At 43.8% G+C, this 27,889-nt stretch overlaps 1 protein-coding gene across 1 annotated transcript in view; it reads left to right on the forward strand.

The window, feature by feature from the left end:
- Nucleotides 1–9,757: 9,757 nt before the first annotated feature.
- The window catches only part of LOC126997657 (tryptase-2-like), a 200,513-nt gene continuing 182,381 nt past the window's right edge, over nucleotides 9,758–27,889 (forward strand). The window contains exon 1 of the mRNA XM_050858881.1: nucleotides 9,758–9,792. The gene's annotated coding sequence lies outside the window, so the exon portion shown is untranslated. The remainder of the gene's footprint in view (nucleotides 9,793–27,889) is intronic.

Raw genomic sequence — 27,889 nt, forward strand, 5'->3', positions numbered from 1 at the left:
GTCATGTCTTCCGCGTTCGAGATGTCTCCTAAGTTCCTAATGCTGCACAATGTCTAACTAACAAAAAAGACAAGACTCATCCATCGTTCCTTCATTATCTAACTCATTTCAACCTTCGCCTTTTCTATACAATCCATCGCCACTTCTGCTATTCACTATTTCATTTACTTACACTTCTCAGCTTTCTGTTATACTGTATATGGTCCGGTAAAGCAAAGGACAGTATATAAGATTAGGGTTTCTCCTTCTGACACGTTTCAAACTTCGCCTATTCCTTTAATGTATCTCTTTTACTGGATTCGCCATTCCTATTTCACTCTCTAAGTTCCTAGCCTTCTATTATGCTCCACACAGTCTAGTAAGAAAAGAGCAGTCAAAGAAGATTAGATTTCTCCTTCTGACACGTTTCAAACTTCGCCTATTCCTTTAATGTATCTCTTTTACTGGATTCGCTATTCCTATTTCACTCTCTAAGTTCTGGGCCTTCTGTTATGCTCCATACAGTCTAGTAAGGAAACAGCAGTGAAGAAGGTTAGATTTCTCCTTCTGACACGTTACAAACCTCACCTTTTCCCTACAATGCACCTCTTCTCTAGATCTCCAATACTTACTTCCCTTTCTAACACTTCTCCGCTCTTTCTTACGCTCCACACGGTCCAGTAAGCAGCCAGGAGGGGCCGAGAAAGCTAAATCTCATGGTAAGTCTCGTACCTCTTCCCTCACTCCCAAGTTTTAATCGTCGCCGCTCCCTACAATGCATCACAACTTCTTATCTCTTATTACTTCCTTCGCATTCCGCGGCGCACAACTTTTTAATGGCGCCCGCTGCCTCGTGGGGGATTACCGCAGATGCCCCGAATTACTCCTCTTATCAGCCCTAACCCATCGATCGAGTGTGAGACTGTATTTGTGGAGGAGCTGAAGAGGTGTATGACGTGGCTGTAGCAGGGAACGAACAAGGGGAAGAGGGACATGAAGCGACCGTATATATAACCTTAGAGATACCCAAATTACTTCTCCTATCAACTCTGACCTATCTCTCGGAACCCCAAAGCTTAATCTGCCTCCTTCGCTTCACACTAAACTCGGTAATGGGATAACGAGACGCTGTTTGTCCCTTTCGTTATCTTTTCTTGCACTAACATAAAGCTATGGGTATATATATCTACCTATCTATCCATCTATGTATCTAACTATCCATCTATCTGTCTATCTATCTAACATACATGGGAGACAGTGGATAGGGACAAGGTACAGCATCCGACCCTCCTTCTAACCCACCCAAGCTCCCTCCTTCACCTGCCAATCCTCATCCAAGTAGCCGTCCATTAGTAGCGTCTCGGTGGCCTTTGAGACGCTGTGTACAAGCCCTTTGAGCGCCCGTGTGGAGGAGCTGCTGCGGGCTCCCTTCCTTTGGTCCAAGTACAAAGACTTATTTTTTGCGGGCGTCGAGCGAGCCAAGATCTTTGAAGGAGGTAATTTGAGGGGGGGAGGAAGGAGAGGCGGTGATTTTAAAGGTGGTTTTATTTAGCTTTTCACGATAAATACAAATCTTCACTTATATTTTTGTAACGAGGAAAGAAAAGTATGATTATTGTCACATATAATTTTAACCGCAAGGAAACTACGAAAGAGATGAGGTAGTGGCGCCCAGGATTTAATTATTTGCGTTATTTTTCCCAGTAAATATAGACCTCCATTTCATTTTGTTGGGAGAAAAACTGAAGGAAGATTATAGCAACATCTTAATTCAACCTTAAGGGGAATTCGAAAAAGATATGAGGTAGTGGTTTCCAGGATTTTATTATTTACTTCCTTTTTCCCAGCAAATATAAACCTTCATTTCATTTTGTGGGGAGAATAACAGAAGGAAGATTACTGCCACATCCAATTATAGCCTTAAGGGAAATACGACAGAGAGATGAGGTAGTGATTTCCAGGATTTAATTATTTACTTCCTTTTCCCAGTAGATATAAGCCTTCAATTATTTCTGTGGGGAGAATAACAGAAGGACGATTATTGCCACATCCAATTATAGCCTTAAGGGAGATACGAGAGAGAAGAGACACTGATTTTCACTTCCTTTTTCGCTGTAAATAAAAATCGTCAGTTCTGTTTTGTGACGAGAAAACGAAAAATTATATCTTTGACGTAGCTCACTTGCACCTCACGGGAGATATAAAAGTGAAGAGACACATAATGATGAGAGAAATGAAAGTGAGATCATTGACGTGGACAGAATCTTCACCACACGGAAGCTACACTATTTAATTCTCCTTAGTTTGATAATGCTTCGTGATACACCCAACAGCAGCAACACAGGCAGGTAGTTCATTCCAGAAACGCGTATTAAACGAGGAAATACGAGTCGTTTCAGGGATGAGTTTTCTGGATAATGGTTATGTAACGAGAACCAAAAGAACCGTCGAGGAAAGTATGTATTTTCTTCTAATATTCCAACTTACGCAACGCTGAAAAGGCTCTCAAAACACTATTCTATTTCATACCAAAACTGAAGGATATCATCAACGCTTGTCTTGTGGCGGAATAGCATAGAGTAACAGCAGACATGTACCAGATGACGATTACCAGGAATAGCTTGTAAGATGGGAAGCGAGTACAATCTATGGAGCCTTACCGTAGGAGTGAAAACGTGTCTTGAGAAGAGTGTGGCTTCAGAATTTATCTCTCAGTGCAAATACAACTGGAAAATGAGGGAAGGATCGAGTGAAAGACGGTATTGGTGGAGGAGTTGAGAAGAGGTGAATGGCGCTATAGACAGGAACGAAGAAGGGGGAATGTAGACATGGAACGATCGTATATATAACTTAAGAGAGAGATATATTTGTGTCGCTACCTCTCGATTGCGTCTTCAAGGGACCTCCACACCACGGTAAAACTTGCACCAATTGACTGTCACACTTCAACAGCCCGATCAATATGGTAAGGAACGAACAATGGGAGAGGGACATGAAACGATCGTATATATAACCTTAGAGAGAGATATATTTGTGTCGCTACCTCTCGATTGCGTCTTCAGGAACCTCCACACCACGGTAAAACTTGCACCAATTGACTGTCACACTTCAACAGCCCGATCAATGGCTCTATAGTAAGGAACGAACAATGGGAGAGGGACATGAAACGACCGTATATATATAACCTTAGAGAGATATATATTTGTGTTGCCACCTCTCGATTGCGTCTTCAAGGACCTCCACACCACGGTAAAACTCACACTCAATAACTCACTTCACCAGAAATCCGAACAATAACTGAACTTGTACGTGAATATGTGTAGAGGGAGAGAGATTTATATGCCTTGCTACCTCGCGATCACGTCTTCAAATTTTCCCACACCACGGTTAGACTTCCACTAATTAACTCACTTCAACAGAAACCTGAACAATAACTGAACTTGTATGTGAATGTAAGTGCAAATAATACTCTGAAAACGCATAGGACCAATTTCTTAAAGAGTTCAGCGGCGCAAACAGCCGGGAGGTCAAGGTTAGCTGGCCACTAAAGACGCTGGGACTGGCGCGCACATCTATCCTTGTCGAGGCTTGATACTTACGACCCACAATCCTTCTTACGCTCTCCTCACCCTCTTCCCTCTCCTCTCCCTTTCCCTCTCTCTCTAGTAATGTTATAGATGTCCAACCATTTCTTTCTTTCCATGTACAAACAAACACTATTTCCAGCGATATTATACCACTTTTCCTCTCACTCCATCCCCGGTACCATCTCTTTGACACTCCCTCTCTCTCCCTCTCCCTCTCTCCCTCTCTCTCTCGTAATGTTATAGATGTCCAACCATTTCTTTTTTTCCATGTACAAACAAACACTATTTCCACCGATATTATACTACTTTTGCTCTCACTCCATCCCCGGTACCATCTCTTTGACACTACCTCTCTCTCCCTCTCCCTCTCTCCCTCTCTCTTTCTCGTAATGTTATAGATGTCAAACCATTTCTTTCAAGGTACAAAAAACATTATTTCCACCGATATTATACAACTTTAGCCTCTACTCCATCCCCGGTAGCATCTATCAGACACATTCTCTCCTACCCTTTTCCAACTCTTCCTCTCTCTCTCTCCTCTCTCCTTCCTTCTTTCTTTCCAGGTACAAACACTATTTCAACCGATAATAAGCCACTTTAGCCTCTACTCCATCCCCGGCAGCATCTCTCAGACACCTTATTTCGCGGCAAACGTATCTCCTGCAGACTTTAGAGACGAGAACTGCTCCGCGCTACCCCGACATCCCGGCCGTAACTTGCAGCATCCTGTGAGTCCTGGCGGCCGACACGAACGGGATAAAAACTTGCCACGGACCAGAAGTTATAAAGTTGACAGCCTTAGGAGAGTCAATATCGCGGGATGGCCAGTGAGTGGAAGTTTTCATGCCCGAAGAAAGGAAGGACGAGGAGCCATGGACGTGATAAGGGGCTGGTAGTGGTGGAAGGGACGAGGTTGGTAGAGATGATTCAGAAGATGGAAAATGGCAGTTAACTGGGTTCGGAAAGAGTGACAGAAAACGCTGAAGAGAAGGAGGAACATACGACATATCATTTCATACAGCAGCAGAAATATGGCAGTTGATTGGGTTAGGGGAGAGGGAAAGATATCGCTGAAGAGAAGGGAAACATAGAACATATTACACAAGAACTGAAGCAATGAAATAAACATACCTATCGCAGGAGGAATACAGCAGTTGATTGGGTTAGGAAAGTAGATTATAAGAGGAAGAAAACGTTGAAGAGAAAGGTAAAAACACGATGAATTACGCCAAAACAGAAGAGGGTAAAATAGACAGAGTTAGGATAGATAAAGTTAGGGAATTATAACGTTACGAGAAAGAAAGAAGAAAGCAAGGAAAAACACACACACCAAATAACGCCAAAAAATCTTGTTACTTAGAAGAAAACTGCAAATGGAGGACTGACTACTAAAATAACTACTATACCATAATCAACTTTTTTTTTTTTTTTTTTTTACGTCGTTGCCTGTTGCGCCGGTAGGCATCTTCCTGGTTGGGCCTGATGGTTGGCCCAAGGCTTCTTCAGGTGGGGCCTGATGGTCGGCCCAGCCCGTTCTGGCGCAGGCGAGTGTTTATAGTGGCGCCATCTTGCATTGGCTCATGCTGCCCCCCGGAACTCGTTCTTGATTCGCTTGGACGGCTTCCTCTAGTCCCAGGTTGATGGGTGGTCTTCAGGACAGCATGTGGGTGTGTTTAAGCCACTCGGCGGTGACTGAAAAATCGAGTTACACAATGCTTTAGTAGTACCTGAGCATAAGACAACACAGAGAACCTTAGACATTGAAAGACGTGAAAGGAAGCACCAAAGGATCGCATAACATCAATACCACAACACTACAGAAGCTATTACACTGGGCAAATTTTCCGTGGATCTTCAGTCGAACCACGATTTCCTCTAGCGTGGTTCTCATTTGTTTCTTGTTATTGCTGATGATGATGATGGTGAGTAATACCACCGTCCTTCAAGGAACTCTACCATGGCTTTGGAAGATCGTGGACACGTCAGAAAATCACGGAAATATGAGAACCACGCCAGCGGAAATCGTAGTTTGACTCAAGATCCACGGAAAATTTGCCTAGTGTAATAGCCCCTTAACTTGAATATACTCCACGCACACCCAGAGCAAGGCATATACAGCGGTACCTATACAGAGGGACTCGCAGCGTTATGGGTACTGGCGGCGGACGTGACTGGAAGGGTGCTTAAAGGAGAAGGTAGAGAGCGAGTACCTACCTTTTCCATTACCCTCTTCAGCGGCGCCCACCAACAACACATTACTTTCATGAGCCCTGCCTCGTAAATGGGAAGATGGGGGAGCAGGAAGAGGAGGAGGAGAAGGAGGATAGAGGATGGGAGGGAAGCGTAGGGAGGAATGAGAGTTAAAGGAGGTAGATTAGGAGGTGGTGTATGTAGGGAGATGAGGATGAGGAGGAGGAGGAGGAAGAGGAGAAAGGAAAAAGAGGAAGGGAAATGTAAGGAGGAAGGGGAAGTAAAAGGAGGAAGAATAGGAAGAAGAGGAGGTGGATATGAGAGATGATAAGGAGGATGAGGTGGAAGAGGAGGAGGAGGAAGAGAATGATAAGGGAGAGGAATGGATGTGTGTTTATGTCTGTGTGTGTGTGTGTGTGTGTGTGTGTGTGTGTGTGTGTTAAACCATAGCCACCCTGCATTCTTTCTATCATTATTCTCACTATCATTATCATCATTATCATCACATTCACTCAACCCAGACGACCCAAAATTTATCATATATTACAAGAAAAGAAAAAAAATGAAGTCCACCACCCAGTATAACATTTCTCCCTCTCAAAATATACACAACCCATTTCTAACTTTCCTTTTTCGTCCGCAAATGAAGCTCAGAGCGACAAAAAAATAAACACACCCACAGCGGAAAGGGACTAGGGAGTAACTAATGAGCCTCGTAATCTACCCTGCGCCGGTGAAGACTCTTTTTTAATAGCGAAAACACAATAAAATGAGAGAAAAAAAGAGGTTAGATGTGATAGTAATTGCTTGCCGCGGATACATAAAATAAGACATACAATAGAACAGATAAATAAGATAGAGGATAGTAAGATAAAAATAGATAAAAGAAAAGAAGAAAAGATATGAAATGAAAAGAAAAAAAGGTAGATGTAATAATTTATCACGTAAACATAAAAAAAACAAAAAACAAAATAGATTAAAATAAAATAAAGAAAATAAACAAAGTAAAAATAAAAAAAAATAAAAACGGTAGGTGTAATAATTTGGCACGACCCTAAAAAAGAAGAATAAAAACTAACTAGAATTACGTCTATACACAAAAAAATATATATCCCTTCCCTGTTTCCATTCCCTTATATAATGATTAGTTTCGTGACGGAGGGGAAGACGAGGCGGCGGCGGGGAGGAATGGGCGGGCGGTACAATAATTTAAATATTTCCCTAAGCTGATTACACATACACATTTTGCGTCACGTAGAAATATCCATAACGTAATATTAATAAAATGATTTCAAAATGCCCGGGTAACGTCATTTCTGAAACTCATTATTGCTTTTTTTCCCGCAAAGTAGAAATATCGATAAAGTAATACTCCCTACATGGTCCTGCCCGTACCGCACACCCACACCAGGTCTTCCAATGATAACTATTTACCACTAATTGAGTCTACCTTAGCACAGCCCCGCCATTCTCCATCTCTCACCGATGACGTCATGGTAAACAAACGTGGGGGAGGAGCTGCAGACGAAACTGACAGATGAAAATTACAACGCCGAGAAATGTGTGAATAAGGCGACGCTGTGACAATGAAGATCAAGTAATGGTTTATAGTTATCATTATTACCGTGAGAGAAGGAGGAGGAGAAGAATCTGAGTTAACAGTCCCGTCCCCCTCACTTAATTAGGCTACTTCTTCCTCCATCTTGTCACTCATTACAATTTACTCTTCCTGTACTTCTCCCTCATCTATTACTACCTTGCAGTTGTTATTTCAGAAGGTAACTCAACTAAACAACTAAGCTATCAGACTTAAAACGGATGCAACATGAACCGAGCATAACTCACCTCTCCAAAAATCGTTCTTCTTATGGTAATCCCTCCAGTCTCCACGTCAACGCTACCAGACACTTCAAGCACAACCTGTTACACATCCTTAGCGCACTTAAAATCCCTTGTCACGCGTTTAGTAGTCACTCAATACGGGAAACACGGAAATCACGGAGGGCGGGCGGGTGGTCACTTGTCAGGGGGGCGGGACACATGCACGGTGGAGAGGGCTCAGTGGTGCCAGACTTACGATACAAGAGTGGATAGGTGGCTGAGTGACTAAATAACAAAGTAAATGTATATATATATGATTATGAGCTATGGTGGTGGTGATGGTGGTGGTAAGTAGTAAGTAAGAAAGTAAGTAATAATGAAGTAAATGTATATATATAATTATGAGCTATGGTGGTGGTGGTGGTGGCGGTGGTGGTGGTGATGATAGCGGTGTAGTTTTTTTTTTACAGCAAGGTAGACAGCTCAAGGGTAGGAAACGAAAATGCAACAAAATAGCCTAATAATTGTGTAAATACGAGAAGTTAGCGCCTGAGACGATAATTGATAACGTCCATGATTATTATTGTTGCTATTTATATTATCATTATCACTTTTATCATTTTTATTGCTATGATTATTGTAAAAAATTAAAAATATGGTGAAAATCCCGTGATCAGGTAACCCCGTAAGAGCGGCGGAAGCACAAACCACACATCATCGTAATCATCAGAACACCTCCCAAAGGACTAATATTTTCAAGTGCCGGTCAGTTTTAAGCCGTTTTCTCCTCGGTTTGTCCCTCGTCACCCGTGCTAAGGAAAGGTAAGAGTTCAAGTGACTTATTTCAGGGGTGTTTGTGTCCTTAACTTGTGTTTTAAGATAATATTAGTCTATTTTAGGCCATTTCCTCGTCATTTCAAACCTCGCAGCCTACCTCACTGTCTCTAAAGGGAAGGAGAGGATTCAATTGAGTCATTATGTGGGTGTTCATGTACTTACCTTGTCTTTTTTAATGTAATATTGTCATTAAAATCACATAAGGTTAAAATCTCGTGTTAAAGTAGCCCCGTGAGAGCGGCGGATACCCAACCCACACACATCATCATCATCATTAGCACCAAACGTAAACACCCCCGCGAGATGTCATGTTTTCAGGTGCGGGTCAATTTTAAACCATTTTCTTTCTCGTTTTCAGCCTCGTCACCTACCTCACAGTGTATTAAGGGGAGGTAAGGGATCCAGTGACTCATTTAAGCGGGTGTTTGTGTACTTAGCTTGTGTTTGTGAGCGAGAATGAAGGTTTATGTAAGGACGAGAGAGATTTACATAGATTTACAGAGAGAGAGAGAGAGAGAGAGAGAGAGAGAGAGAGAGAGAGAGAGAGACACACACACACACACACACACACACACACACACACACACACACAAACCTTCAATAGGAACAAATATGCGCGTACGTGTTGTGTGTCTGTGAGGAGGAAGAGGAGGAGGAGGAGGAGGAGAGGCTGGGAAAGGCAAACACCAACAAATATAAATAAATAAATAAAACGTGTTGGCATGAAAACTCGGCCTCGGAAATGTTACCACCATGACCAGGAACACGATACGATATTTTTTGGGTTTCTTTTATTAATATATGTAGGAATTATGCATCTTTTAGACCAAGCTATTTTTTTCTCTGGGTCTGTATTTTTCCACTGTGTCTCTTTCGTTTCATTTTCTGGTTTCATTTTATCTCTTGTTATCTCGTTGGGTCTCTTACACTACATTATCTGGTTCTTTTTATCTTTCATTGGCTATCTTTATCACATTTTCTGGTTCTTGGTCTCCCATTCTCTCTCTATTTCGCTACATTTTTCTGGTTTTGTTATATGAATTTTATCTCTCTCATTACACTTACTATTTTGCGGTCTTTCATTGGCTATCTTCAACTACATTCTCTCTCTCTCTCTCTCTCTCTCTCTCTCTCTCTCTCTCTCTCTCTCTCTCTCTCTCTCTCTCTCTCTCTCTCTCTCTCTCTCTCTCTCTCTCTCATTATACATTATCTTGTCTTATCTTCTATTGCTTCCACTTTCCATACATTTTCTGGCACTGTGTCTTATGTGGGTTCTCTCTCGACAGCTCTGGCCGGTTCGGGAGTCAGTGTCTACCTTCTGAATCTGACCTGAGAGGATCGACTGCCTACATGTATTCGAGAGCGCCTTTTCCCGTTGGTAAGTACAGTCTTTTAGTTTATTTTGTTGTTGTTGTTGATTTTAGGGAGTAAGTTGTTTTGAATTATGAGAGGAATGTTTAAATATGTGTTCTGTGATTAGATTTCAATGAGACAGGCAAACGCGGAAAATATCGCAAGGAAACACATACCTCCTCCTCCTCTTCCTCCTCCTCCTCCTCCTCCTCCTCCTACTACTACTACTACTACTACTACTACTAATACTACTACTACTACTACTACTACTACTACACACACACACACACACACACACACACACACACACACACACACACACACACACATCCCCCCCCCTACACACACACACCGCTCGTCATTTTTCAAACCCTCTCACATTTATAAATATATTATTTACACTCATTTCACTAATGCGGACCTCGCACACTCACGTATTATTATTATCATTATTTTTCACAACTCGCTTTGGGCTCTTGTGTGGACGCTTCGAATAGGAGACTTTGTTTTTGCAGAGTTTCTTTGTAGCGAAAAGGTGGGGAGTTAGGGTTAAATTTCGGCGCCCAAGGACTCATAACTGACTAAGCTTTCGTAGGTGTTGTGGGCATTTCCAGGGGTAGTGTTATGACCCTTTTGGAGGAACAGAGAGACAGAAGGAAAATAAGGAGCCGTTCCCTTTCTTCCAGTCGTACAAAGAGAAAGACAATGAGTGAGATGGAGAGAGAGTGAGAGGCGAACCGACAGATAGAAGGAAAAGAAAAGAGAAATAAAAAGAGAGTTTAAAAGTGAGTTTATACTTTTAAGAGAGAGAGAGAAATATAATCCTATCGTGCCTCATAAATAAACTCATAAATTAACTTGAAATATGAAGCGGGAAAAAATCGTAACCCGAAAGAAACAACAAAAAAACTTACATCTCGCAACTGAACTGCCAGAATAAAATATAATGACTAAATAAATGAAAAAGCTAAGAAAAAGAAAAAGAAGAAAGGAGGAGAAAAATATTAGCACTTGCACACGAGGAGACCCCAGAAAAAGCAAGGAAAAAATAAAGAAAAAAGAAATTAGAAGACCGCTCAGAAACACTCGCTTTTGCCATGTCTTTCTTCCTTGCTCTTACTAATCTTCTGGGGCGGTAGACTTCGGGGCCGGAAGGAGGAGGAGGAGGAGGAAGACTAAGCCGGTGAGGTAGAAAATCTGTCAAGCTGCTGCTATAGTCAGTTAGGCGTGAAGAGGAGGAGGAGGAGGAGGAGGAAGACTAGGAAACAGGTGGCTGAGGAGAACACAGGTGGTGAATGAATAAATAATAGACAGCAACACGCGTCTAAAAGAGAAGATAATGAAGAAGGGATGAAGGGGAAAGAAAGACACGGTATAACAGAAAGGAAAGGAAAGAGAGAGAGAGAGGGAACGAGTGGGAGAAGGAGACAGAAGAAGAGGAAACAAGAGATAGATAAATAACAGATAGAAACAAGATAAGATAAAAAAGTAAAGAATTTGTTTAAGCAAGAGATCACAAAGCAAGAAAAAAAAAGAGAGAGAAAGAGAAAGAGGGATTTTGAGAACAAGGAGAAGGAGGAGGAGGAAAAGACAGAAGGAGATAAAACAGTAAATAAACACGAAATAAAAAGAAAAGGAGGAAAGAACAGAAATGGGATAAGGAAAAGGTGGACACAAGAGACGATATAAGAGCAAAGCAAGTAAAGAAAAAGGTAAGGGATAGAGAGAGGGAGCGGGAGGGAGATAGAGCGGGAGAACGCGTGGGATTTACATGGCTATGGGCCCGGCGATGTGACCTGGCAGGGAGAGGAATGTAGGTGTTCTGACCGTTGTTACTGCCATCAATCTGCCTGTGAGCCCGGGGACTTCTCGCGCCCAGGAGTGGCTCGCGGGGTGCGGGATTGCGTCGCGGGGGGGGGGAGGGGGGGGGGACACAAGGGAATAAAAACCAATATAAGAAAGAGAAAAAATAAAGAGAGAAAAAAAGGCTAAAATAGAGAGAAAGAGGAGCAGGAGCAGTAAGTAGCGGGCTTTTTTTCTTTAGTATTGTTTTCTTTTTCTTTTTTTACGCCCTTGAACTGTCTCCTTTGCTATAAAAATAATACACTCACAAAGAAATATTCCCTTACCAACTGTTTTTGTTTCTGTTTTCATTTTAAAGAGGGAAGTCTGATATTTTCTTAGCAATATTGAAATCCTACAATTACAAGGCTCTTCAGGTGTCTCAAAACGCGCTAGGAAAATTAATAAAAAAAAAAAATAGAAAAGGAGTATTGAAACAAACTGGCTATCTCAATTCAAATGGCTAAGTCTATTATTATCTATGCCTTCTTAAAACCCCACACTATTAAGGCTCTTCAAGTGTCTAAATCCTCTAACACTCATGCTATACTCACACAAACAAATAATATAACCACCGATTGACTACTTCTCTACAAATGGCTACGTCTCATATATTTTAACCAATCCTAAAACCCCAGAATATCTATGCTCTTCAGATGCCTCAATACCCGACCTCAATAGCGTTATGTTCACTCCAACGCCTTACATAGAGACCCAAACCCAGCAACTCTCTCCGCCTAAACACTCGATGCTTCATACACGCTCTCAAGGGGTGGGTGGGTCGGGGTGGGTTGGGGCACCTGGGTTCAGACTCCACCAGTGCAGTTTATGGACGTGCATTACCAACAAGCGATAGAGTATTAGGCAAATCCGTCACTGTCACCGCCGCCGGAGAGCCAGACAGCGCCGGCCGGAGTTGAGCGATGGGGGTGATAGCCCAGATTAAAGACTTGAAAGCACGCACGATGGCAAGCTGGGAGTAACTGCGGTGAATTGACGGGGGAAAGGGGAGGGAGGGGATGGGAGGAAGGAGGCTGGGAAGGGATAGGAGGAGAAGGAGAGTGAAAGGATGAGAGGAAGGAGGCTGGGAAGGGATGGGAGGATGGAGACAGGGAAGGGATAGGAAGAGGAGGAAGGGAAGGAATGCGAGAAAGAAGGCAGAGGAGAGATGACTGAAGAGGTGAGCCCGAAAAGGAGGAAGAAGAGGCTGGAAACGCTACTCTGAGAACATCCTTTGAGTGATAGAGGGAACATGACTTAGAGGAGAACAAGAACGGTACGAAACAAGCCTAGAGTGCAAGTTTAGGCCCACGCATATTGTACTTTCTCACGCCTTTGTTTCTTAATATATAAAGGCCATTGCTACACCTTACGAAAACTACAATATATATACTTTGACCCCTTCTCCGAGAGCCTGGAAATCAAAGCGACAAGAAATGACAGCACAGGGAAAGGGAAAATGTAAGAGGAAATGAAAGCAAGAAACAACAGAGAGAAAGGGAGTGAGAGAAAGAAGGAAAAGAGGAGAGGTAAAAGGAGGCGGGAATTATTTGACACGTGATGAGAGATAAATTGCGGAGAAGGGGAAAGGAACGGAGAAGTCTGAAGTTGGTCGAGGTGTACTGTGGGGTTTAAGAGAAAGGAAGGTAAGGGGGCGGCGTTCGGCTTGCCTACTCCTCCCCTCTCTCCTCATCTGCCCTTTCTCGTGGTTAAGATGGGTCAGGTGTGGGGCAGTGGGTGTTAAGTTGGGTGTTGCCGAGAGCTTGATGTAGGGTGTATGTGTGGTGTTTACGTTGGGTGTAGTTACGATGAGTGTGGGCAGCGGGTGTTGAGTGTTGCCAAGAGTTTGAAATGGACGAGATGTGAACTAGGGATGCTGGGTGTAGTTACAATGGAGTGTGGACTGTTCGTGTTGGTTGTCGTCGCAATTCATCCGTCCTCTCCCCCTCTCCTGTCCTCCTCTGCGTGTTCACAGGCCTTTATAACTAGACGTAAAGGAAGGAAAAGCAAGAATATTGAAAGGAAAACCAGGAAAACCTCATCTGCGTGTTCATAGGCCTTTGTAACCAGTCGAAAAGGAAGGAAAAGCAAAAACATAAAATTAAAAACAAGGTACGCGAAAGGAACGTGAAAGAGAGAGGGGGGGAGGATGAATTTGAAGAAGGACGAAGAGGAGGCAATTGCTTAAGAGACAGAAACAAGGATAGACATGGAGATAAGGGGAAGATGAAAGCAAGAGATCGTAAAAGGAAGGAAGGAAACAAAGAAAAAGCAATTCATGAACAGAATCAACGCTCTCAATGAATATTCAACCACATACCCACGAAACCCAAGTCTTTAAAGCAGGCAGAAGTAGTCTTATAAGCTATTCTGTGGCTATCTGGACCCACGCCTCCCAGGTCACACATATATATCAAAAGTTTTATCAGGGAAGAAAATAAAGAAGTTCTGCAGTAAGTCGGGAAAGTCTTATGCACGAGGGGGTACAGAAGCAGCTCTAAGCCCCTCGTTATGAGTGGGTCCAGAGTCTTTGGCCCTCGGTAGAAAAGAGTGCAAGAATTACTTTTATATTCTTTCAGTGAGGACAGGATTTTTGAATTGACCGACCGACCCAAGTTTTAGTCGAGTCACGAGGGCGAGGCATTAATCGTAGTTTCCCCCTTCCATTAAAACTCCTGAGAGATCTGTGAGGGAAAAAAAGAGCATGGGAAATCAAAGAGAAAAGAGAGAGAGAGAGAGAGAGAGAGAGAGAGAGAGAGAGAGAGAGAGAGAGAGAGAGAGAGAGAGAGAGAGAGAGAGAGAATACGGAGCGGAAACTCATATAAGGGTTCAAATTTACATAAAAAAAGTATTAAAAACTACGAACGAGTTACGTCAGCGAGAATTCAGTCAATTTCGAGATAATGAAAGGTGACGTTGAATCCTGAAGACTTTGCAAATACTAAATTGGCGTGAGATGGAAGATGAAGGGGAGAAGGTAACTGGACACACACACACACACACACACATACGCACACACACGCACACACACGCACACACACACGATAATATGCATGAAAAAGGAGAGAGAAAACACACAATCGAAGGAGAATCTGAATTGAGCAAGGTAATGACTTTAACGTGAGAGCTTTTGAGGCTGGGAGGAAGGAAGGAAGGAAGGAAGGAAGGGAGAAAAGAAGGAAGAAAGGAAAGAAGGAAGGAAGAAAGGAAGGAATGGAGACGAGAGATGACAGTGTGGAGAGGAAAATAATGAAGAGGAGATGGAAGAGGATAAAAAAGGAGACTGCAAGGGCGAAAGAAAGGAAGGAATTAGACGAGAGGAGAAGAGAATTAGGATAGAAAAGGAAACGAAGAGGAGATGGAAAGAAGGAGGACGAAAGCTTGGAAGGAAGGAAGGATGGAATGTAGACGCAAGAGAATGAGGATTGGAAGAGAATGTAGAGGATAGAAAGAGATGGATAGGGAGTCAGTCAATCAGTAAGTCAGTCAGTTGCAGAGTTTAAGAAAGATTTTGTCAGATTACTTAAAAAAGAAGTGAGAGGAAGAATTGTAGGGAACTTTTAAGACAACTTCCTGGGAACTTTTTTTTCTATAGATTCAGGACTTTGATGTCAAAATTATGATATATGTGATTTTTTTTCTTCCTTCTTCTTCTTCTTCTTCTTCTTCTTCTTGGCTGTTCATATCTCACTCTTTTTTTTTTTTCTTTCTCCTCCTTTTCATGTTGTTATTTGTTTTCTCTTTCGTCTAACTCCTTTTGTTTTTTTTCCTCTCCTTTCCTCTCCTTCTCTATTTCCTCTTCATTCCCCTCTTGTCCTCTCTTTCGTCTCCTACTCCGTTTCTGTTCTTTCTCTGCTCTTCCTCTTCCTCCTCCTTATCTTTCTCTTCTACTTCCTTCTCCTCTGTTTCCTTCATTTCCTACACATCTCTCCACGCCCCCATCTCCTTCTCTTCCTCCTTCTCTTCCTCCTCTCTTCACACCCCAATCTCCTTATATACTTTTTTCCTCGCCATCTGCTACTTTCAACTTTGCAGTCTCGGTAAGCGACATTCCGTTCTCTTGCCACTTCGGTGAAACTCACTAAATATTTGAATTACCAGGAGAGAGTTCGGGGCCGCGTGGATTGGCCAAAGTTTAGGTGTTGAAAGCAGAGGTTCGCGGATAACGAGGAGGGCGGGAAAGGAGGAGGAGAATGGATTTGAGGGAGAGGAGTGTAGTGAGAAGCGAGGGAGAGAGGAAAGTGAAAGGGAGGGAACTAGGGACAGTGAAAGGGAGTTAAAAGATAGAAAAAAGTTCCCCCCCCCCAACACACACACACACACACACACACACACACACACACACACACACACGAGCAACAAAAGGAAGCATACAAAAGTGGGTCCAGCCTTGATCTCACCCCGCAGCGCACTAAATACACCCCAAAACAAGGTTGACTGGACACATAATTAGGGAGTCCATCATGGCCAGTCACGTACGACACTCGCATGACAACGCCTGACAAAACAGCGGAGTGGCCTCAACGTGACCCTAATGAACCCGCCGCCTGGAAAATTTATGCGTTGCCTGCACTTAGTAGCGACCTCATTATTTGGGTTAGCGGAGACAGATACGAGTGGAGTGATGCGGTGGAACACAGGGAGAGAGAGGGAGACACGTTCGACTGGTTATGGATGAACGTAGACAAAAGTAGAGGTAAAAATGAGTTAGAGAAAGACTTGTAACTACGTAGAGATCTCATTATTTAGGTTAGCAAACACAGATAAAAGTTAACAGATAGGGCGAACACAATGAGAGAGAGGGATAGACGCTCGACTAGTTATAGATGAACGTAGACAAAAATAGAGGTAAAAATGAGTTAGAGAAAGACATAACTACGTAGAGATCTCATTATTTAGGTTAGCAGAGACATAAGAGTGGACAGATAGGGCGAACAAAATGAGAAAGACCAGGTATTGAGCAGATCAGGTATAGATTAAACCAGGCGAAAAAGAGTTAGAAAATGACTTATACCGATGGAAAAACCTCTTTAGATACGTTAACAAAGACAGATACGAGTGGACAGGCTTAGCGAAACACAATGAGAGGGGGAGAGAGACCAGGTATAAAGGACATCGATAAAAACAAAGGTAGAAAAAAGTTAGAGAATGACAAAGAGAGTGACTAATTATGTAGCGACCTCATTACTTACGTTAACAGAGACGGACACGAGTGAACAAGTACAGCTGGACATAATGAGAGACAGATTCAAACAGGTATTTAAACCCAGACAAAACTAAAGACAAGAAGAGTTAGACAAAAAAGACTCCAATAAAAAGGGTTCAAAAGACTGGCCGGCGGCTGCAATGTATATTCCCTCCAGTAAAGATAAGAGATTATATATCGTTTAAAGGTGGGGGGGGGGGGGTCCAGGGTTCGTGTTCCCACAGGTCTCCCAAGATCGTTTAGGGAAGGGGATAGGCATAACTTGAAAAGAGGCATAACTCGAAAAGTAGACATTTGCGACGGAAATGAGGTACAAAATCGTGCAATTCACTTCATCTATCACCAAGAAAACATGAACCAAGTGAGAAAATCGTTGGTTGGGTGAAACCGTAACTTGACCACCCATGCAGGTATAACATCGAGTCTGAACCAACCACTTGTAAATCAACCCTGACAAAGTTAATGGTAAAAAAAAGTTAGAGAAGGACTTTGAACTACATAAACACACACGCACATAAGTAATCACTCACACAGGTATAACATTGAGTCAGATCCAACCACGTGTAACTTAATCCAGACAGGAGCTAGAGAGGGGCTTCTGACTACACACACACACACACACACACACACACGCAGGTAAGGCAAATAACAGAAGTATAAAAACATTGCTCGTCAAATAGAGAAACGCGATAATGACACGAGGATTCAAATGTTTCGAAGCTGGAGAACCGAACCACCGCTCACTCATACGCCAGTTCCATCCCCCCCCTACCCCTCTCCCCCTCTCTCTTACCCCGCTCTCAACCCCCCGCGGAGAGAGCAAAGCAAGACATCACCGTTCACTCGTTTCATCACCCTCCTCATCTCTCTCTCTCACCCCTTATACACCCCGCTGAGAGAGAGAGAGAGAGAGAGAGAGTCTAGTTCGTTCTTTCACTTGGTGTTGACCCCCACGGCGTTCTGCATCTGTGTGAGTTACGGGAGACTTGGAACCGACTTGTAAGTAGATTGGATTCCTTATCATACTTTACATACGTGCACGGCGTTGATATTAAAAAAAAACGTAGAGAGGATTAGCGGGTTTTGTTAATGGTTTTAGTAAGATTTTTCGAGCCCACTGCCTTTATTTTTTCTTTATATCAGTTATTTTTGCATTCATTTATGTCTGAGTAACTTGAATATACTCTGCTTACAAATTATCCTCCTCCTCTTTCTCGTTGGTATTTCTCGTTTAGTTCATCGTTGTTCTTCATCGTAATAATCTTTTTTGTGTTCTTTTTTTTGTTTTTGTTCTTGCTTTCGTTCTTTTTATTCATATTCTTGTGCATCATGTTTTTCTTCCTCTTCTTCTTCTTCTTCTTCGTCGTCCTCCTCCTCCTCCTCCTCCTCCTCCTCCCCCTCCTCAATCTCGTTCTCTTCCTCACCCACCTCCTCCTCTTCCTTCTTTTTACTCTCTTTTTTTTTACTCTTGTTCTTGTTCTCCTTGTTCTTCTTCTTCCCCTTCTCCTCCTTCTCTTCTTCGTCGTCTTCCTCCTCCTCCTCATTCTCTTTTTTCTTTCATTCACGTCATCCTTTTCCTCCTCTGCTTCGCTTTTTCCTCACACTCATTTTGTAAAACCCTCCGACACGGTGATTGAGTTCATCATATACTATTCAGAAGCTTAGCATGGCGAGGAACACATTATCCCTCTGTATAATGACTAGGATAATGAAGGATCATCTTTTGTTCTTTAATTTTACCCTTTCCTTCCTCTCCCTCTCCCTTTTCCTTTTCTCCCAACTACCTGTGATATCTCTGGTTCCATATCTGTTAAGTTTACCTCACCTTACCCCTCCTTACCCCTTCATCCCCACTACCTGTGCTCCCCTACCTTCTCGTACCCTTTTCCTCATCAGTTTTCCTTCTCTCCCAACTACCTGTGCTGTTCTTGGTTCCACTTATGTTAAATCTACCTCACCTTACCTATCCGTGCTCTCTTACCCCTACTACCTGTGCTCCCCGGCCTTCGTTACCCCCTTTTTTCCCTTTAATTCTCCCTCTCCCAACTACCTGTGCTGCTCTTGGTATCACATCTGTTAAATCTGCCTCACCTTCCCCGTCTTTACCTTTCTCTGTCTGTCTATCTCTCAAGCTATCCAATTCTGTGTCTGTGTTCAAATTCTCCATCACGATATCTAACCCTGTCCGTATATATCTATCTCTCCTACCGTCAATATATCCATCAACCTTTCTATCTGCCTTTCGATCGTTCAAACTTCCTCTCTGACACTGCATCCGTTTCCAAGCTTCCATCACGGTATCTAACCCTGTCTGTGTATCTGTCTTTCCCACCGTCAATATATATCTCTCTTTCCCACCGTCAATATATATCTATCAACCTTTCTATCTGTCTTTCTATCGTACAAACTTCCTCTCTGACTCTGCATCCGTTTCCACCCCTCCATCACGGTACAGGCGGCAGGATCGAAGCAAGATATTCAAAGGGGGTCTTCCACAATGCTTGCAATATTTCGAGTCGGGAAAGCGAACGGCCAGTATCGAGGGATCGCTCACAAAACTCATTTAAACTCCAGCGCAGCACGGGCCTAGGTGCCGAGGGAGAGGCGAGAGACGAGGAGGAGGAGGAGGAGGAGGAGGAGGAGGAGGAGGAGGAGCATCCCAGCTGTCTTTAATCTTGAAGGCTCTCTCTTTCTCTTGCTCATTCCTCTTCGTCGTTGTCCTGTTTCTCCTCCTCCTCCTCCTCCTCCTCGTGCTCGATTTTTTCTCTCTATAGTTTGTTCTCTTAGCTCTGTTTTTCTTCTTTTTTTCTGTTTTTTTTTCGTTGTTCTTCATTTTTTTCTTCTTGTTCTTTTTCTTGTTCTTCTCTTTCTTGTTCTTGATCTTGCTATTCTCTTTTTTTTTTTCGTCCTCCTTCTCATTCTCTTCATCCTTGTCTTCTTCGTCCTCCTCTTCCCTTTTTTCCTTCTACTGTCTCTCTTTCTTCCGTTTTATTTCCCATATCCTCCTCCTGCTCCCCTTACTTCTCCTCCTCCTCCTCCTCCTCCTCCTCCTCCTCGCCCAGACAGGCACCTGACGCCTCTTTCCTCTGTCCTTGGCAACCGGGCGGAGTAAAACTTTATTCTTCTTATGCCTCGAGTTTATCAGCGTCCCCCCTCTAGCGGTAACTTTGTGAATCAGCGGCCACCACCTCCTCCGAGAGCCTTAACTATGGGCTTCGTTTTCTTCGCGTTATTTTCGTGATTTGATTTTTTAAGCGTGGACTGAAGGAAATAAGAGTTGGATTAATGGTTAGTGTTTGTTTTTTCTATTTATGTTTGTGTTTTGCTCGTTTGTGAATTGCCGTCTTGAGTATTGACTGAAAAAATATGAATGAGAGTTGAATTAGTGTTTTGTGTTTGTGTTTTGTGAAATGTTTACGGAGAAAATTATAAAAAAATATGTTTGTTTCTCTTTATTCTCTTTGTGTCCGTCTGTCTGTACGTATTTATGTTTGTATGTATGTATGTGTGTATGTGTGTATGTATGTCTCTGCCTGTATGTCTGTCTCTCTGTCTGTCTCTTTTTATTCTTTTTATTTTATTTCTCTCTCTCTCTCTCTCTCTCTCTCTCTCTCTCTCTCTCTCTCATTACAAATTCGTGGGCTCAGTCGCCTCACGTTTTGAGGGTCACACATAATTGCTTTGATTTATACGCCCGCGCCCGCTGCCTCGTGTTCCCTTGTCAACCCGGCGATTACGGGCGAATAAAGCACTAACGAGTATAGCGTTTAATAAGGGTGATTAGGTGAGGCGACCGCGGGAAGGTGAGGGAACGTGATAACGGGTCAGTGGCTTGGTTAGTTTACACACACACACACACACACACACACACACACACACACACACACATACACACACATACATATACCTGAAATTGATCTCTCTCTTCTAACCGAAATTGACCCCTCTTTTGTCTAGTTTACATACATACATACATACATACATACATACATACACACACACGGAATTGACCTCTACTGCACCCGAAATTGACCTCTCTTTTGGCCATTCATCTAAACTCTCATTTTCGGCTAGGTTACAGTGGCCATGGGATATGATAACACACACACACACACACACACACACACACACACACACACCGATATTGACCTCTCTCCCACCCGAAATTGACCTCTCTTTTGACCATTCTTCTATATTCGCTCTTATATGGGAGTTGAGATTAGCGGGCTTTTTTTTCTCATTATATTTTTTGACCTTGAGCTGCTTCCCTTGCTGTAAAAACAAACTCACACACTAAAACACACACACTAGCATGAACACTTTTTAGTATGTCAAACACCACCACTAACACACAAACACCTCTTTATTCATACCACTAAACACGAACACAAGCTCTCAGGACCCACTACGTAACTCACCTCAAACCCATAATTACTACACCTACAATACAAACAGGTAGAAAAGAACACGTTATTTATTTATATATTAGAAGACTACCGGTAACACCACAATCACAGCTCCTCTTGCACGATATATATACTGCAATTTACAACACACACACACACACACACACACACACACACACACACACACAGCTCGTCAACGCCTGCTTTTTAACGAACAATAATTAACGTTCCGCTGAAATATAACGAGACACTCAACTATTTGCTTTGCCAGCCACAGAAAATTCGCACGTGTAGGAAAATATATTCACGCATCACCAGCAGCAGCATCCAGGCTCACCCATCTCTCTCGCTCTCCTTCTCCTTCTCTCTCTCGCTTCCATCCTCTGCATCCTTCTCTCCCCTTACTCTTTCTTGCATTTCACACTTTCTGCCCATCTTCATCACCTCCCTTGCCTTCTTTTCCCTTTTCTATCTTTCCCTACCTCTCTTCCTCTCTTTCCCATCCCAGCATCCTCATCTCTCGTTTCTTCCTGGTTCCTCTTCTTCCTCCCTTACTCTTTCTTGCATTTCAAACTTTCTACCCATCTTCATAACCTCCTTTGCCTTCTTTTCCTCTCCCTAACATCTTTTCCTTCCTCTCTTCTTCTCTTTCCCATCCCAGCATCCTCATCTCTCGTTTCTTCCTGGTTCCTCTTCTTTCTCATCTCTTCCCAGCATCCAAATTTGCGCATCTCTCTCATTCCCTCTTTCTCTCTTAGCCTCCCATCTTCTTCTGCATTATGCCTTATACCCATCTTTATTACCTTCCTTGCTTTCCCTTCCCTTCTTTTTTTTCCTCTTTCCCTCCCATCTTCACATCCTCCCTTCTCTTCCCTCCCTTCTTCCGTTTCCTTTCCCATTTCTCGCATCCTTTCCTTCTTTTCCTCTCCTTCCAACCTCTCTTCTCCCTTATTTTCCTTCTCTTCCGCCTTCTCTCCCTCATCCCTTATTGCTCCTCCACTCCCTGCATCCCTCCCTCCCTTCTTCTCTCTCTCCGGTTCACTCATTCTCTTCTCTAACCCTCTTCTCCTTTTCATCCTCTCCCCTTATCTCCCTCCTGCAGTCTATCCTCCTCCTCCCTCCCTAAGCCAGCCTCTCATGCACAGCTATCCCTCCTTCCCTCCTCTCTCCCTCCCACCCTCCTGCATCGACAAATTAAATAAGTTCAGGCCGGTGAAAAAATGATAGAAATATATATAAAAAAGAGTCTGCATTTTCCTTGTCACGTTATATATTGCTGTCCATCATCTTGAAACTGCAGCGTCATCAAATTATTACGTTCTCGACTGCCTGGACAACGACGTGGAAACAAGGATAGTAGTAGGAGTAGTTGTAGTAGTAGTAATAGTTGTAGTAGTAGTGGTAGTAGTAGTAGTAGTAGTAGTAATAGTAGTAGTAGTGGTAGTGGTGTAGTAGTAGTTGTAGTAATCGTAGTAGTAACAGTAATAATAAATATGTCCCCCTACTTAAACTGCACTTCCTCTAGATATTAAAGAAAGAAAAACAGTATAAGAAAAATGAACACTAAGCTGATCTTCCTGTTGGCTTGATTGTGTAAGTGGGAAGAGCCGGCAAGAGGACGAGAGGTTTTGGTTCCCTTAGTAATAAAAACACGAGAGAAAGTTGAATATCCCATAAATGATCATATGAAAAGTAAGGAAAGCAATGACATACCAGCAACACAAGGGACTTTATCTACACGTGGCTTTTTGTCCTCCTTTCTTTCTTCTTCTTTCTCTCTCTGCCTCTGTCCCTGCCTCTCTCTCTGTGCCTCTGTCCCTGTCTCTCTCTCTCTCTCTGCCTCTCTCTCTGCCTCTGTTCCTGTCTCTGCCTCTGTCCCTGTCTCTCTCTCTCTGTGCCTCTGTCCCTGTCTCTTTTTGCCTCTCTCTCTGCCCCTGCCTCTCTGCCTCTGCCTCTCTCTCTCTGCCTCTGTCCCTGCCTCTCTCTCTCTGCCTCTCTCTGCCTCTGTCCCTGTCTCTCTCTCTCTGTTCCTGCCTCTCTCTCTCTGTTCCTGCCTCTCTCTCTCTCTGTTCCTGCCTCTCTCTCTCTGTTCCTGCCTCTCTCTCTCTGTTCCTGCCTCTCTCTGCCTCTGCCTCTCTCTCTCTCTCTGCCTCTGTCCCTGCCTCTCTGCCTCTGCCTCTCTCTCTCTGCCTCTGTCCCTGTCTCTCTCTCTCTGTTCCTGCCTCTCTCTGCCCCTCTCTCTGCTTCTGTCACTGCCTCTCTGCCTCTCTCTCACTCTCACACGGATCACCTGGAAAAGCAAGACCAGTAACATGTAATACTAACATAAGAAACAGCTTTTATTCTACACTTGGCGGCCCTTCTTACCCTCCTCCATCTTCCTACTGCTCCTGCATAACACTTCCCACCACTAACATATCACCCAATAGAAAGATAGATATGCCGTACGCGATCTTGTGAAATGTAACGAGAACTATATTGAACAGTAACATAACCAGCTCTTCTCCTGGCTTTAGTAATATCTCCTTCCTTTATCATCCTTTTCATTGCGTCCTTCTTTCGTTTCTTTGTCCTTCTCCTTCTTCTTCTTCTACTCTTCTTCATCCTCCTCCTTCTTCTCCTCCTCTCGTGTGATTGAGTGAGTTTCCTTCTTAATCTTCCCTTCTTCATCTCTTCATCATTATCTCCTTCTCTCTTTGTCTCTTATTCCTTTCTTTATCCCTTCTTTATCCTCATCCTCCTTCTCTTCCTCTTTATCTTGTGACACTTGATCCAGAAAGTTTTGCTGTGTGTTAATTCCTTTGTGAGTTCATCTAAATTCATCCACCCCATCGCGTTGCATGATAGATTCTTTACTTTATTATCTTCTTTATCCTTCCACTCACTATTCATCCTTCTTATCTCTCGTATTTGTTTTCTTCTTCTTACACTATCCGTTTCCTCTCTGTCTTGGTCTTCCTATATTTCTTCTTCTCGTTCTTTCACTTCCCTTAGTTTCCGCTCTCCTCTTTTTCTCCTTCAACTTTCTTTCACTTTCTTCTCCTCTTCCTTCTTACCCCTCGTTTTTGTTTTCTCTTCTTCCTCTATCCGTTTCTTCTCAGTCTAACTCTATTTCTTCTTCTAGTTCTTTCAGCTCCCACTTTCTTCCTCTGCCTCCCTCGCTCCCTCACAAGCCCTCAAGCTATGAACAAACCTCCTGAGAAGAAAACTTTGTGAACCAACAAAATTTATTTCTTTTACTGAACCTTAGGGAATCTTGGCTTGAATTCGGAGTTTTCCTTCTCCTAGGAAGACTGCCTACCACGGCTAACGACCCCCTCCTGCCCGGGTTTGTGGTCAGAGTTGTCCTTCTCCTAGGTGGACTGCCTCGCGACTAACGATCTCCACCGGCCCGGGTTTGTAATTGGAGTTTGCTCTCCTAGGTGAACTGCTTACGCTAACGACCTCCACCTGCCCGGGTTTGTAATCGGAGTTTGCTCTCCTAGGTGAACTGCTTACGCTAACGACCTCCACCTGCCCGGGTTTGTAATCGGAGTTTGCTCTCCTAGGTGAACTGCTTACGCTAACGACCTCCACCTGCCCGGTTTTGTAATCGGAGTTTGCTCTCCTAGGTGAACTGCTTACTCTAACGAGCTTCACCTGCCCGGGTTTGTTGTTCGGAGTTTTCTCTCCTAGGTGAACTGCTTGCGCTAACGAGCTCCACCTGCCCGGGTTTGTTGTTCGGAGTTTTCTCTCCTAGGTGAACTGCCTACCAAGGCTAACGAGCTCCACCTGCCCGTGTTTGTTGTTCGGAGTTGTCCCTCTCCTAGGTGAACTGCCTACCACGGCTAACGACCTCCACCTGCCCGTGTTTATTGTTCGGAGTTGTCCCTCTCCTAGGTGAACTGCCTACCACGGCTAACGACCTCCACCTGCCCGTGTTTGTTGTTCGGAGTTGTCCCTCTCCTAGGCAGATTGCCAACCACGGCTAACGACCTCCACCTGCCCGTGTTTGTTGTTCGGAGTTGTCCCTCTCCTAGGCAGATTGCCTGCCACGGCTAACGACCTCCACCTGCCCGTGTTTGTTGTTCGGAGTTGTCCCACTCCTAGGCAGATTGCCTACCACGGCTAACGACCTCCACCTGCCCGGGTTTGTAATTGGAGTTTACTCTCCTAGGTGAACTGCTTACGCTAACTACCTCCACCTGCCCGGGTTTGTAATCGGAGTTTGCTCTCCTAGGTGAACTGCTCGCGCTAACGACCTCCACCTGTCCGGGTTTATTGTTCGGAGTTTGCTCTCCTAGGCGAATTGCCTACCACGGCTAACGAGCCCCATCTAAAAACTACCAGACTGGATTATGAAATTAATCTTAAATGCTGTGAATGCGCTGCTCACCGCGTTTATCGTTTCTGGGATGGAAAGTCGAAGCGCCTCGGGAACGCGCACAGAACATTCAAAAACTTCCCCGTTTCCCTCTTTCTTTCTTACTACCCATATTTATTTTTTTATTATATGTTCCTTATTCTTTAGTTGTGTGTTTTACTATTCATTCACTCTCCTCCCCTCCGTCGTCGCCTCGTCCTCGTTTTCCTTCTACTAATACGACTTTTTTTTTCTTCCTTTTGCCTGTCAGTCGTGCATGCGAAAGTCTCCTGCTTATTGACGTGTGGTCAGAAAAACGCTAAATTGGTATCCTTGTGACCCTCTCTCCTTTTCCCTTCCCTTTCCTTCCCTTCCCTTCTCTTCTCTTTTCAGCCATTCCATTTCCTTCCCTTCCTTGCCCTGTCATGCCCTTCCTTACGTTTCCGTCTCCTCTCTTTATCTTCCCTTCCCTTTCCTTCCCTTCCTTTTTCATTCCTTCCCTTTCCTTTTCTTCCCTTCCCTTCCTTTCCTTTCCCAAATCTTTCCTTCCCTGCCCTTCCCTTCCCTTCCTTTCACATCCCTTTCTTTCCCTTCCCTCTCCTCATCTTCCACTCCCTTCGCTGCTCTGCCCTTCATTTCCCTTTCCTCCCCTCCCTTCCCTTTTCCTTTCTTTCCTTCCTCTCTCTTTTACTCCTTTTTCCTTCCCTTCCTTTCCTTTCCCTTCTCTTTCCAACCCTTCCCTTCCCTTCCCTTCCCTTCCCTTCCCTTTCCAATCCTCCCCTCCCTTCCCTTCCTTCGCCGGGTATTCTTTCAGCGCTAAAATTGCCACTTTTCCACTTAGTTTAACGTGATCCTCTTCTTATTTAGAGTCTCGTCCGGGCTTGCTTTTCTCTCTCTCGCTCTCTCTCTCTCGCTCTCTTTCCCTCTTAGCAACCACGTCAGGTCAATCTGTTGCCGCCCAGACCTCGTTTTCTTTGCTTTTTTTCCCCTCCAAGTGGTCTAACCAGTTTAATTTTACCGAACACACACACACACACACACACACACACACACACACACACACACACACACAGCTATGCATCCTCTTTCGCACCTAAAAAATGGCTTCCTTGCTCTCCTTTGCTTACAATTTCCTTTTCTTCCTTTCCACTTCCTTTGTGTGTGTTGGAGGGGTCTGTGTGTCTGTCTGCCTGTCTGCCTGTAAGAGGGAGCAAAAGGAAGGTATACGTGGGATGGGGAATTTCCTTCTTCGCCAGCGTGAGCAGAGACCTCGTGAGTCCTGTCGAGCGTCAAGTGAGTCCACGAGGAAGCCTTTCTGACGCCTAGCACGTGAGGGCCGCAAGTACTCCCGCGAAGGTTCAATGCAGTGCTCTTCGAAATATTCAAAGGCGGAGGAGCAGGAGGAGGAGGAGGAGGAGGAGGAGATAAGGAAGGGAGAGAAGAAGTGTAGGAAGACTGTAAGCAGCTTGAGTTTGTGTGTGTGTGTGTGTGTGTGTGTGTGTGTGTGTGTGTGTGTGTGTGTGTGTGTTTTCAGTATTGCTTGGTATATATAACGTTGTATATATAAAACAAAACATATAAAACCAAACTGAAAGATGAAATAAAGAGACGAAGAAGCAAGATAGAGAGACAGAAAGAAAGAGGGAAAGAAAGATTGCGAGGAGCTACGAACGAGGAAGCAGCAAGATAAAGAAAGAGTGATGCAGAAGGAGGGAAAGAAAGATTAAAAAGAGTAGCAACAAAGAACAACCACAAAACGCGAAACACAACACGAGACAGATGGCGCGAATATGCATCTCCCCCGCGCTGATAGGACAGAAGCTCACCTCCCTTGTGTCTTTTCTGCCTCAAGATGACACGGAGATTGCTTCCCCGGAATCTCTGACAAACGATTTCCCAGAACGATGACACTGGCAGACGCGGGAATTGCATAGGCGACGAAGTTATAGAATTCGTTGTAGGGAAAAAAGAAAGGGAGGGAGCGAGAGAAGGAGGGAAGGAAGGTATAGCGTGGGTGACGTTGGAGTGTAAAGAAAGAAATGGAGGAAAGGAAGGAGGGATGGAAGGTATTGCATGGGTGATAGAGGTGATAGAGTTGAATGTAGAAAAGAAGGAAAGGTAGGGGAGGAAGGAAAGAGGAAAGGAGAGAAAAGGAAGGAGGAAGAAATAATATTGCATCGGTTATGATGGGAAGAAGAAAAGGGAAGGAAAGAGAAGAAAAGAAGGAAGAGATACCATTGCATGAGTTACGATAGAGTATTAGAAATTAAATGCAAGGGAGAAGAAGAGGGAAAAAGGAAAGATATGGAAGGAGGGAGGAAAGATA

This window comes from Eriocheir sinensis, chromosome 12, assembly GCF_024679095.1.
Source record: "Eriocheir sinensis breed Jianghai 21 chromosome 12, ASM2467909v1, whole genome shotgun sequence".
Lineage (NCBI taxonomy): Eukaryota > Metazoa > Arthropoda > Malacostraca > Decapoda > Varunidae > Eriocheir > Eriocheir sinensis.